The 13,564-nt window shown below is 45.2% G+C and overlaps 1 protein-coding gene across 2 annotated transcripts in view; it reads left to right on the top strand.

Moving 5' to 3' along the window:
* wwox (WW domain containing oxidoreductase) overlaps positions 1 to 13,564 on the top strand; it is a 1,021,417-nt gene that overhangs the window by 595,050 nt on the left and 412,803 nt on the right. The gene's annotated exons all lie outside the window — the stretch shown is intronic.

Genomic DNA, 13,564 nt, shown 5'->3' with positions numbered 1-13,564 from the left:
TTGCCTTTCGTAGTTAATGAACTCACTCTTTAACTCAATGAAGCCTAATTAAATTGACTCCTTTTAAAACAAATACTGGGACTGAGAAAAGGTGTCTGTGAAAGGAGGGATCCTCTTTAGATTAATACTGTCTTGACTAATGGAGAGGGTTGAATAAAGAAAGGGACTGAGCTCATCCCTCCTCACTCGGGGCATATCCATTTGGGGATAGCCTGGCCGGATGTTATTAAATTGGGGCGCTCGTCCGTGCTTTTAACAAACTGTGGGCTTGTGCTGAGATGGTTCTCGCTTGGGGACGGAGGGTGAACAATGTTGTCCGAGTTGCTGTTTACCAATTTTGGCAACCTCACCTGGGTACCAGTCGTCACATAATCTACAGTTTTGTAGCTTCCACACATGAAGTTGTATTTGTCCTGACATTTTTTTTTGTAACTGGCCTGTCATACTTGTCTTGTCCAGTCTTCACCTCACTCATCGCAGATTCATTCTGGCATTTACTCTATTTCTTATATTTCGAGAACATGGCCTACTGTTCCAGAGCTTCTCTCTCCAAGTTCAACACTATACAAAACCTACAACTATGAATGTATCAAATTAAATTCTAAATTGGCTGAGCAACAGAATCCCACCCTTACGGGCCTCAAGAAACATTCAACCAACCTGATTGTCAACCACCACCCTCCCTTCAATAAGTCAGATGTTAGAGTGGAGCGCTGTTGTAGAAAGTGAAGCAAAGTCAACCTTAGGTCATTCCAACTCATAGGAGTGAGGATGCTTTTATTCACACCAGGTCGTCAGGATGGCTGGCTAAGTCCATTTCGAAAGGGATGTGTTCAATCAAATCCCACTTTAAAAAAATATATTTTTATTCTCCTTTTTCACATTTTCTCCAAATTTACACCCAATATTAAACAATAAGCAGTAACGCATACAATGTCAATCCTCATACCAACAACAGCAATCCCATCCTCCCACCAAACCCCCAAACAGCAGCCCATATGTTAACATAAACAAATAACAAAAAGGAATCAGGAATCAAATCAAATCCCACTTCTGACATGTATTTTGAAACGACGGTCCTGAATTTTGAAAGGGTTACATTTCAACTCATCAAAACGTGACTGGTTAATTTCCAAGAATCCTCGACTCCGACCTATGAACCTCTGGTGACTCTTTCACTACAGTTATGCGTGTTTTCAAACCATGTCATCCACAAATTCCAGTAAAGATTGTTATCTGTTATTAATAAGGCTCACGATGAAACATTGACCATGATGTGTTTTCAGGATGTGTTAATAAGACTGACAAAAGGCTAGATACTTTCCGGCAGTTAACATCGCTTATCGTGAGCAGCATCATTTTAGGGTCAGCAATTCTTTTCAGTGCCAGGTTGCAGTGTAATCCAATGACTGTCACGTAACATCAACCATCCCAGAGAACATCAAGTCCGCAAGGTATTTTGGAACTGCGTAGAGAGAGAGGGAGTGCAGGCGAAAGCTGGTTTGTTTATTTGTATTTACCAGTGGCCTCCTTGAGTACATAATATTGAGTTGTCAGCCCCCGGCTCCTGAAAGTTGCATGATAGCTTGGTAATGTAAAGAGTATTTACCAGTAATTCCAGCTGAATTACGGTTAGTGTCATTGATATTAACTGAATCTAGAAGGATTTTATAACCTTTATAAAATATGCAGATTGAAGCCGTTAAATAATTCAGGTGATCCAAAAATACGATGTCCGCCCTCACAGCTAAAGTAATAAAGTATGTCTTTATTAATGGGGAAAAGGGAGTTCATAAAATTCCCTTATTTTGGAAACCTGTGCAGAAAGGGCTAATTGTATAGGAGTACTCCTTCACCAGCCATCAGTGTTATTAATTTTTTTTAAGCAAATGTTTCGTGGGTTTGTGCTCATTGAGGTGAGGGATGATCGTGCCTGGAAAGGAGATTTTTTTTTCTCACTTTGAATTCCCTGCTATTAGCATCAATCACTTACTGTATGTTGGTGTGAAGCTCCTGCCACTCGCTCACATATTGCACCCCAGCACAGGTTTCAAAGGAGCATCCTGTACCATATCAATGTGTGGCGTACTTAATCTCTCACACCAACCATTGTTGTTTCTGAAGGAGGGTGTGAATTTGTGCTGATTTCCTGTGGAACTAAGCACATTTAGATCTAGATTGGGTCGCTTGAAGCTTATTTCAAGTCAATTTAGAGGGCTGCGGAGATAGGACTGGAGAATGGGCCGAACTGGGTAGCTCTTTTGGGAGCCGTTGTGGACACGATGGGTCGAATGGCCTCCTTCTGTGCTCTAAACAACAAAGAACAAAGATGAAAATCGCAACAATACAAAAACAAAACAAAAATCCAGCACAGTCTTTGTTGGATTAAATCCAAATCCTTGAGGTGAGAGGGCTTGTTCTAACCAACAGAGGCATTCTCTGTGTTCACTTGCAAAAGTAGATATAATAAGCTTAGTGGCACGGTGGGACAGTGGTTAGGGACCTGGGTTCAATTCCGGCATGGGCTCACTGTCTCTGTGGAGTTTACACATTCTCCCCGTGTTTAAGTGGCTTTCCTCTGGGTGCTCCGATTTCCTCCCACAGTCCAAAGATGTGCAAGTTAGGTGGATTGGCTGTGATAAAATTGCCAGGGATTTGGGTTTACTGGGATAGGGTGGGCCATGGTAGGGTGCTTTTTCAGAGGGTTGGTGCCGACTCGATGGGCCCAATGGCCTCCTTCTGCACTGTAGGGATTCTACGGTTCTAAACTGGCTTGTTAGCCTTGCTGGTTGTAATGAACTGATGTTCTTTGGATCATAGTGAATGTCAATTACTTGACTAACTGAAAATGTTCAACCATACTGTCATATTTTCTACCCCTCATTCATAAGGTTATAGACATAATAATTCTAGTTGCAGTCTTTCAAAGAACAATACAGCACAGAAACAGGCCCTTCGGCCCTGCAAGCCTGTACCGGTCATGATACCACCCTTGCCCAAAACACTCAGCACTTCCTAGAGCTGTATCCCTCTATACCCATCCTATCCATGTATTTGTCAAGATGCCTTTTGAACGCCGTTAATGTATCTGCTTCCACAACATCCCCTGACAACACGTTCCAGGCACTCACCACCTTCTGCGTAAAATACCTGCCTCGCACATCTCCTCTAAACGTTGCCCCATGGACTTTAAACCTATGCCTCCTGTGACTGACCTCTCCACCCTGGGAAAGAGTGCCTGCCCATTCACTCTATCCATGCCCTTCATAATCTTGTAGACCTCTATCAGGTCACCCCTCAACCTCTGTTGTTCGAATGAAAACAGTTTGAATCTATTAAGCCACTCCGCATAGCTAACACCCTTCAGACCTGGCAACATCTTGGTAAACCTCCTCTGTTTTCTTTCCAAAGCCTCCATATCCTTCTGATAAAGTGATAACCAGAATTGTGCGGCCTTATCAAGGTTCTATACAACTGTAGCATGACTTGCCAGTTTATACTCGATGCCCCGTCCAATGAAGGCAAGCATTCCATATGCTTTCTTGACTACCTTGTCCACTTGTGTTGTCACTTTCAAAGACCTGTGGACCTGCATGCCCAGGAATCTCTTTCCAGATCTTTCCTTCGACTGCACCTTCCAAACCTGCGACCTCACCCACCTCAACGAACAAGGACAGCAGATGCATGAGAACACCACCACCTGCAGGATCCTCTGAAAGCCACATATCATCCTGACTTGGCACTATGCCACCGTTCCTTCATTGTCGCTGGGTCAAATTCCAGGGCCTCTTGCCCTAAAAGTATGTTGGCTGTACCTACACCACATGCAGTGGTTCAAGAAGGCGGCTCACTTTCTGAAGGGCAATTGGGTATGGGCAACACAAATGCTGGTCTAGCCAGCGACACCTATGTACAATGAAAGAATAAAAACACCTTCTCACCTTGGGATTTTGTTCACATGGGATTATGGTACATATGGAGATTGTAGAGGGAAGGTGGGGGACTGCAAGCAGGGTTTAATTAGAAGATGCTGTATTGTTGTTTTAGTTGGTGATAGGTCAAGCCAATCAGATTCCACAAGCTGACGATTCCAAAAGCCATTCATAGCTCAGATACATTGGCAGGGGTTTTGTGTCAGTGGAAATATGGACAATAGATTCCACAATAAATATGGACAAGACGAATGCCACCAACCTGAATGAGGCTTAAGGCCAGTAAACATTGGGGATCGGCTGCATAGCGAATGAGTCCAGGGAGGTTGAATGGAAATGTTCAGGGAGAATTTTCCTTAAGTTGATCATTAAAAGATATTAATTTATGGGACTGGAGTGATGATCTTCAAAATTTTCGAGCCTTTACTTTCCAGTGTATACACCAGTGTGATCAGTTCAATGCTTTGGCTTAAATTTATTTATGTTATAAACCATTATTGCAACTTTTAATATCCCTCACACCTTTTCTAAACTAATAAATAACATTCCCGTACCGGCCTCCCCAAGCAGGTACTAGGATGTGGCGACTAGGGGCTTTTCACAGTAACTTCATTGAAGCCTACTTGAGACAATAGGTGATTATTATTATTATTAAATAACACGTCAAAATTATTGCTGATTCTTATTAATTGGTTGCGAAAAATGAGAGCTCTGATGTCTCACTTTCACGTGGCCTTCACTGTTATTTCGAGTTAGGAAGAACATTTATAATCAACAAACCAGTAAATTGGTTTTTATTTTTTATAGAAAAAAGCAATCTCTTTTGAGTAACAAAAATTAATGTGTTGTGTTTCTGTTCCAAGAACTATCATGTTCCGAAATACTGGTGCTCAAGTAGATTTTATCTGCTTTATTCCTGAGATTTTAAAAACTCTTTGTTTGGTTTTACTCAAATAAATTCTGGTGTGATTTACGTGTTAAATTATCTATCACATTGTCTCAATGAGATCATTTTTATTTTATGTGTGTCTTTCATTGTACATACAACTTTGAATGCATGATAGAGCAATTTTAAACTCCATGCCATTGGATTTTCTTTCTCGCTAAAGTATTACTTAAAGCACTTTGGCTGTACCTACACCACATATAGTGATTCAAGAAGGCAGCTCACCTTCTTGGGGGCATTTAAAGATGGGCAGTAAAAATGTAAACTTAGGGCTCAATGGTTAGCACTGCTGCCGCACGGCAACGAGGACCCAGTTTCGATCTTGGCCCGGATCACTGTCCGTGTGGAGTTTGCGCATTCTCCCCGTGTCTGCGTAGGCGTCCCCCCCCCCCCCCCCCCCCCCCCGCCAACAACCCAAAGATGTGCAGGGCAGGTGGATAGGCCACACTAAATTGCCCCTTCATTTGAAACAAAATGCAAACTTGAAAGTGCCTTTTCTCCATGTGTGAGCGAGGCAAAAGGTAGCATACAGTTTGTTCGTGATGAGCCACAGCATTGCTGAACCCAGTTTTGACTTTTACTTACACCTGTTACATTTGGGGCTACTATCTATACTTCGAGGAGCAGCCACACTGGCCTTTTCCTCCCCCATTTCCTCTGTTAATGTAAAAATTGTGCTGCAGTGGATGTTCCCTGGGGGGAGGCTTTGGAGATCAACCGAGAGAGGGAATGAAAATTACCACCGAGGCAGGCTTTGGAAAAGGGTTTGGAATAAATGTCCCTAACAGAAGAAAATTGCTTTGCAAATGCATGCCTTTGCCTGTCAGTGTAAGTGGCATGAAAGCTGCATGTTCTGGTAAAGAACTGTTTAATGGGAACTAGTGTGTTAAGATTAAGAAACTACATGTAATTTGTTAGAACTAGAGTCGAAATTTCAAAGTTTAAATATTATTTTCTTTTCTTTTGTTTTAATAAGGTTTGTTTGATAAAATAACCAAGCCCTATTTCTAATATTATCACCCCGGGAACAAATCGATCTTTCCGCACCGTCTGAAAACTTAAAAAAGTTATGAGCCTGATCCAGTCCCTTAGCCACTGTTGAGAGCTGACCAGCCGCCCGTAACAAGTTTGGGAGCTTTCAACAATTTTCCTTCTGTTAGGGACATTCTTTCCGAACCATTTTCCAAAGCCTGCCTCAGCGGCAACTTTCATGACCTCCCTCGGTCAATTTCCAAAGCCTTTTCCCCCACGGAAGACCCCACCCTACCTCACGGTAAAATGAACCTTTAATATACACAGATGGCTTCATTTCCTGAACTCTTTTTATTTTTTTTTAAATAATTTTTATTAAGATTTTCAAAAACATATCAAAAACATAAAATAACAGCAAGAAAACCGTAGTAACAACAAAAAGAAAAAACACAATATCCCCCAAAACCAACCCCCCCCCCCCCCCAGTAACTACAAAAAGGAGAAATAGATAAGCACCCAGTATATTCAATAAACACATATACACATTTCTCCCTTCCCCCGCAACAAACCCTCCTTCCTCCTCCCCCCTCCCCCCCAACCGCCTAAAGAACCCCTGTACTGATCCCCTCAGGGCAAATTTCACCTTCTCCAATTTGATAAACCCCGCCATATCATTGATCCAGGCCTCCACGCTTGGGGGCCTCGCATCCTTCCATTGAAGCAAAATCCTCCGCCGGGCTACTAGGGATGCAAAGGCCAGAACACCGGCCTCTTTCGCCTCCTGCACTCCCGGCTCCACTGCAACCCCAAAAATTGCGAGTCACCAGCCTGGCTTGACCCTGGATCCTACCACCCTCGACACCGTCCTTGCTACCCCCTTCCAGAACTCCCCCAGCGCTGGGCATTCCCAAACCATATGGGCGTGGTTCGCTGGGCTCCCCGAGCACCTAGCACACCTGTCTTCGCCCCCGAAAAAACTACTCATCCTCGTCCCGGACATGTGGGCCCTGTGCAGCACCTTGAACTGTATGAGGCTAAGCCTCGCACAGGAAGAGGAGGAATTCACTCTTTCCAGGGCATCCTCAATCTCCTCACCAGCTCCTCATCCCATTTACCCTTCAGCTCCCCCACCGAGGCCTCATCCACCTCCTGCATGACGTGGTACACGTCCAAAATCCTCCCCCCTCCAAACCACACCCCCGAGAGCACCCTGTCCCGTGCCCCACGTGGGGGCAGCAGAGGGAACCCCTCCACCTGCCGCCTGGCAAACGCCCTAACCTGCATGTACCTAAACATGTTACCCGGGGGGAGCCCAAACTTCCCCTCTAACTCACCCAGGCTCGCAAACCTCCCATCCACAAACAGGTCCCTCAACCTCCTAATACCTAACCTATGCCAGCCAAGAAATCACCATCGATGCTCCCTGGAACAAACCGGTGGTTCCCCCGTATCGGGGACTCCATTGAGCCCCCCACCTCCCCCCTATGCCGTCTCCGTTGCCCCCAAATTTTGAGGGTAGCCGCCACCACCGGGCTCGTGGTATACCTCATTGGAGGGAGTGGCAACGGCGCCGTTACCAGCGCCTCCAGGCTCGTGTCCACGCAGGACGCCATCTCCATCCTCTTCCATGCTGCCCCTGCCCCGTCCATTACCCACTTACGCATCATCGCTGCGTTGGCAGCCCAATAGTACCCACAGAGGTTGGGCAACGCCAGCCCTGCCCCGCTCCAAAAACACCCTTCTCACCCTCGGAGTCCCATGCGCCCATTCAAATCCCGTAATACTCCTATTGACCCTCCTAAAAAAGGCCTTCGGGATAAGGATGGGGAGGCACTGGAACAGGAACAAAAACCTCGGGAGCACCGCCATCTTGACGGAATGCACTGAACTCTTTTTCAATCTTAAACATTTCTGAAGATTGCATACAGTTTACATTCTTTATGGTGCATATCATTTTTTCATTAAAAAAAACATAAATGAATATAGTCCATTGTAGTCTTTTCCAATATCACAGTTGTGATAATAATAATCTTTATTGTCACAATTAGGCTTACATTAACATTCCAATGAAGTTACCGTGAACATCCCCCAGTCGCCACATTCCGGCACCTGTTCGGTTAGACGGAGAATTCAGAATGTCCGAATTACCCAATAGCAGACTTGGGCATCAACAATCACATTTCCTTTTGGAAATTTTTGCAATACTTCTGTTCAAGTAGTAATGGTATTATCAGACCTAAAATGGTCATTGTTTTACATGACAAAACCTCATAAATAATTCAGTTACATGCAGTTGTCTGGCTTTACCAGCAGAGTTCTCCACGTGATCATATGACAGATTAAGAACTGTACAACACAGTACAGGCCCTTCGGCCCACGATGTTGTGCCTAACTAGTCTGAAACTAAGATCAAATCAACCTACTCCCAGTCATTCTAGTGCACTCCAGATGCCTATCCAATAACCGCTTGAAAGTTCCTAAAATGTCCGACTCCACTACCATAGCTGGGAGTGCGTTCCATGCCCCAACCACTCTCTGAGTAAAGACCTATCTCTGACATCCCTCCTATATCTTCCACCATGAACCTTATAGTTATGCCCCCCTGTAACAGCTACATCCACCCGAGGAAAAAGTTGCTGAACGTCCACTCTATCTATCCTTCTCATCATCATATACACCTCAATTAAGTCACCTCTCATCCTCCTTCCCTCCAATGAGAAAAGCACTAGCTCCCTCAACCTTTCCTCATAAGTCCTACCCTCCAATCCAGGCAGCATCCTGGTAAACCTCCTTTGCACCCTTTCCAATGCTTCCACATCCTTCCTATAATGAGGTGACCAGAACTGCACACAATACTCCAAATATGATCTAACCAAGGTCTTGTGCAGTTGTAGCATAACCTCACGGCTCTTAAACTCAATCCCTCTGTTAATAAATGCTAACACACTATAGGCTTTCTTCACGGCTCTATCCATTTGGGTGGCAACTTTCAGAGATCTATGGACATGAACTCCAAGATCTCTCTGCCCCTTCACATTCTTCAGAACGCTGCCGTTCACCCTGTAATTCGCATTCAAATTTGGCCTACCAAAATGAATCAACTCACACTTACCAGGGTTAAACTCCATCTGCCACGTTTCAGCCCAGCTCTGCATCCTATCAATGTCTCTTTGCAGCCTACAACAGCCCTCCACCTCATCCACTACTCCACCAATCTTGGTGTCATCAGCAAATTTACTAACCCAACCTTCAACTCCATCATCCAAGTCATTGATAAAAATCACAAATAGCAGAGGACCCAGCACTGATCCCTGTGGTACACCGCTGGTGAGTGAGCTCCAGGTTGAAAATTTACCATCTACCACCACCCTCTGTCTTCTATGTGATAGCCAGTTACTGATCCAATTAGCCAAATTTCCCGCTATGCCACACCTCCTTACTTTCTGCATCAGCCAACCATGGGGCACCTTATCAAATGCCTTAAATATGACATCAGCTGCTCTACCTTCATCTATATACTTAGTTATCTCCTCAAAGAATACAATCAAACTTGTGAGGCAAAACTTACCCCTCACAAATCTGTGCTGACTATCCTGGATTAAGCTGTATCTTTCCAAATGATCATAAATCCAGCCCTCAGGACCCTTTCCAATAATTTACCTATGACCGAAGTGAGACTAACCGGCCTGTTATTCCCAGGGTTATACCTATTCCCTTTCTTGAACAAGGGGACAACATTCGCCTCTCTCCAATCTTCTGGTACTATTCCTGTAGACAGTGAGGACATAAAGATCAAAGCCAAAGGCTCTGCAATCTCATCCCTTGCCTCCCAAAGAATCCTAGGAAATATCCCATCAGGCCCAGGGGACATGTCTATCCTCAGGCTTCTCAAAATTTCTAACACATCTTCCTTCCGAATATCTACCTCCTCCAGCCTACCAGCCTGTATCGCACCATCCTCCTCAACAACATGGCCCCTCTCCTTTGTGAACACTGAAGAAAAGTATTTATTTAGGGCCTCTCCTATATCTTCAGACTCCATGCACACGTTCCCACTACTGTCCTTGACCGGCCCTAACGTCACCTTGGTCATTCTTTTATTCCTCACATAAGTGTAAAAAGCCTTGGGGTTTTCCTTGATCCTACCTTGAGCCAAGGACTTCTCATGCCCCCTCCTAGTTCTCCTGAGCCCTTTCTTGAGCTCCTTCCTGGCTATCTTGTAACCCTCAAGTGCCCTAACTGAACCTTGTTTTCTCATCCTTACATAAGCCCCCTTCTTCCTCTTGACAAGACATTCAACCTCTTTTGTAAACCATGGTTTCCCTCACTCGACCATTTCCTCCCTGCCTGCCAGGGACATACATGTCACGGACACGCGGTATTTGCTCCTTGAACAAGCTCCACACCTCAATTGTGCCTATTCCTGACAGTTCCTGTTGATCGTCGATCGTTGTCGCAGCATTCATCGTCAGTTCATCACATTTATCAATGCTCTTGTATCCTGTTTTTTATGCTGTCTGTTGAAAATAGCCAAAATAATCGGTTACAGCTTGTGCATTTGGACAGTGTCAAACGGCAGTCATTGCATGTTGAAAAATGACAAACTATTCTGGCGACATTGTACCAGCTTTTCAGCCTCTAGATTCCATTTTCCTCCATGGATGATGCTCTCTGTGAAACATTGAGACAGCTTTAATCCTTCATCTGTCCCTCCTGACCAGATCCGAGTGTTATGAAGTCCTGTATCACCATTACGATAGGACTTTCACTGCTCTTGGAGCGCCGCAGTTTCTGCAGTTTTTTTCATTACAACCTGCTACCTTGTGAGCAGCTCTCTCGCAGTGGTTGTGGTTGCTCCTTTCCGATCTCATGCAGATGATTGCTTGGATGCTGCAGTTCCTGTACAATCTGATGCTGGATCTCAGCTCTTTTCCGAATTTGCCTTTCCAGACAAACTTTATCTTCCGTGTAACCATCACTGATTCCTTCTACTGGATGAATTTTCCATGCCAGCTGCGTCTTAGCCTTCAGTTCTCCATTCACTCTGTCAAGGGGAGTTCCAGGGCGCGATTCTCCGCTGCCCACGACGGGTCGGAGAATAGCGGGACGGCCTTCCCGACAATTTTCATTGCCCTCCCGCTATCCCCCCCGCGGCCGCCCCACGACACGAATCGCTGCTCGCCGTTTTTTATGGCGATCAGCGATTCTCCCCAGGCCGATGGGCCGAGTTCCCAGGCCTTTACGGCCGTTTTCACGAATGCAATCACACCTGCTCTCACCATTCGTGAAAACGGCCGCAAAGTGCCGTCCCGGACAACCATGGCACCGATTGGCACGGCCGCACCACGGCCGTGCCAAGGGTGGCATGGGCCTGCGATCGGTGGGCACCGATCGCGGGCAGCGGTCCGATACCCGCGCACTATTTGTTCTTCCGTCGCCCCGCAGGATCAGTCCGCGGGGTGGCTGAGGGGCATGACGGTCCGCGCATGCGCGGGTTTGACCTGTCTGCGTGATGACGTCATCTGCGCATGCGCGGGTTGGAGCATCCAGCCCGCGCATGCGCGGCTGACGTCATCGTGCGCGTCAGCCGGCGTGACGCTTGGTACGCGGACTTAGCGAAGGTCGCTAAGCCCGCGATGCCGTGGTTCACGGGGCCCCGCTGCTAGCCCCGCCCGGGGGGGAGAATCGGGTCCTGGGAGGGGGCGCGGAGGCTGCCGTGAAACACGGCCAGTTTCACGGCAGCCTTTATGACTCGCCGCATTTGCGGAGAATCGCGCCCCTAGTTTTCGTTTACGTACATCAGCCATCTCCCTTTGTGTCTATGCTGTCGTTAGCGGATTGAGCTTGCATGGGTGTCGGTTAATGAGAAAAGAATTTCTGCTTGCTGCATCCCACGTAATTGCATTTGTGCCTCCCAAGTTATCCCCCCAACAGCCATAGATCAGCCAATAACATAACACACTTCAATAGCCTGGCCTCAAAACAAAGTGATTTCCATATATGCTAATTTCCAGTGAGCTGATGTAACTCTGCACAATGTGGTTGGGCAGAATATCTGTTTTACCGAATGTTTCGCTATTTTAACCTATTCTACCAATGTAAGCTTTCTTCTGACATTCCTCATTGACCATTCCTATGTTGTATGTTGTGGTATGAGACATGTTCACCTTAGTCAGCAATTTACCTCAAAGAACAAAGAACAATACAGCACAGAACAGGCCCTTTGGCCCTCCAACCCTGTACGGTCAACATAACACCCTTGGTCAAAACCCTCAGCACTTCCTTGTGCCGTATCCCTTGATACCCATCCTATTTGTTTTTTTTTAAATTAAGGTAACTACAGCAAATTTCCTTCCCTAAAGGACATTAGTCAACCAGATGGATTTTTATGACAATCGGCAACGGTTTCATGGTCATCATTAAACATTTTTAATTCCAGATTTTTCTTGAATTCAATTTTCACCATCTGCAGTGGCGGGATTTGAACCTGGGTCCCCAGAGTATTATTTTTGATTCTTAATTTGATTTGATTTATTATTGTCACATGTATTAGTGTACAGTGAGAAGTATTGTTTCTTGCATGCTATACAGCCAAAGCATACCATACATAGGGAAGGAAGGAGAGACTGCAGAATATAATGTTACAGTCATAGCTAGGGTGCAGAGAAAAGATAAACTTAATACAGGGTAGGTCCATTCAAAGGTCTGATGGCAGCAGGGAAGAAGCTGTTCTTTGGTCTCTGGTTTACTAATCCAGTGACACTACGCCACCACCTCCCCAGGTTCAGACTATTAAAATGAACCTACTCCCAAGATTTTTATTTCTTTTTCAATGTCTCCCCATTTTTCTCCCCAAGTCCTATTTTGTCAAAATCAGCAAATTATAAATGTCCTCCTTTATTTGGGCAGGGAAGGACTCCAAGGATCCAAGGGGCTCTGCTCCAAAGAGATAGACAGTCAGGGGGTCTTGGTTCTGCTCAATTTATTGTTTTACTATTGGGCATCCAATATTCAGAAGATATTATTGTGGTTTGGCAATCCTGATTCCATTTGGGAACAAAGTTTGAAAAACACTGCATTAGAGGGTCGGTCGAAGGATTCTACCTAAAATGGCAGCCATTCATTTCCATTTTTAAGGAGCTAGCCACCATGAGCTGTTAGGGGGCTTTGTTTAGTTTTTTGGGTTAAAGGTAATATGTGCTATTGCTTGTTCGTCTCGTTCTTCTACTGTGTAATTTTGGTTAATTGTTTTAATGTGTTTTTGTTAATGATGGAAAAACTTTAATAAAGATATTTTTTAAAAAAGAATGCCAGGACTGAAAGGCAAACGCCCAGGCAAAAAGGTTTGTTCTTTGTTCTTTGATAAAGCTGAGGAGGAGAGGAGTGGAATAAATAACAAGAGATAAAGTTGGAAAGGGAGCAAGGACGGTTGTGGATTTGGGTGAAGGACGGTTTGGAGATTCCGGGCAACTTAGAAAGTACTCTTTCAAACCAATATAATTAAAGCAAAATGCTGAGGAGGCTAGAACTCTGAAACAAAAACAGGAAGTGCTGAAAACACTCAGTGGGTCTGGCAGCATCTGTGGAGAGAGAAATGGAGTTGACGTTTTGAGTGGCATATGACTCCTCAGAACTGGAGGCGGGCACAAGTGCGGCGGGTTTTATGCCATGGTGCATTCCCAGCACTTTCTGTTTTCGTTCAAACTGAGATGTT

Source organism: Scyliorhinus canicula, chromosome 9 (assembly GCF_902713615.1).
Source record: "Scyliorhinus canicula chromosome 9, sScyCan1.1, whole genome shotgun sequence".
NCBI classification, from domain to species: Eukaryota; Metazoa; Chordata; class Chondrichthyes; order Carcharhiniformes; family Scyliorhinidae; genus Scyliorhinus; species Scyliorhinus canicula.
The sequence above is the reverse complement of the archived record's forward strand: the minus strand, read 5'-3'. Positions and strand labels throughout refer to the sequence as shown.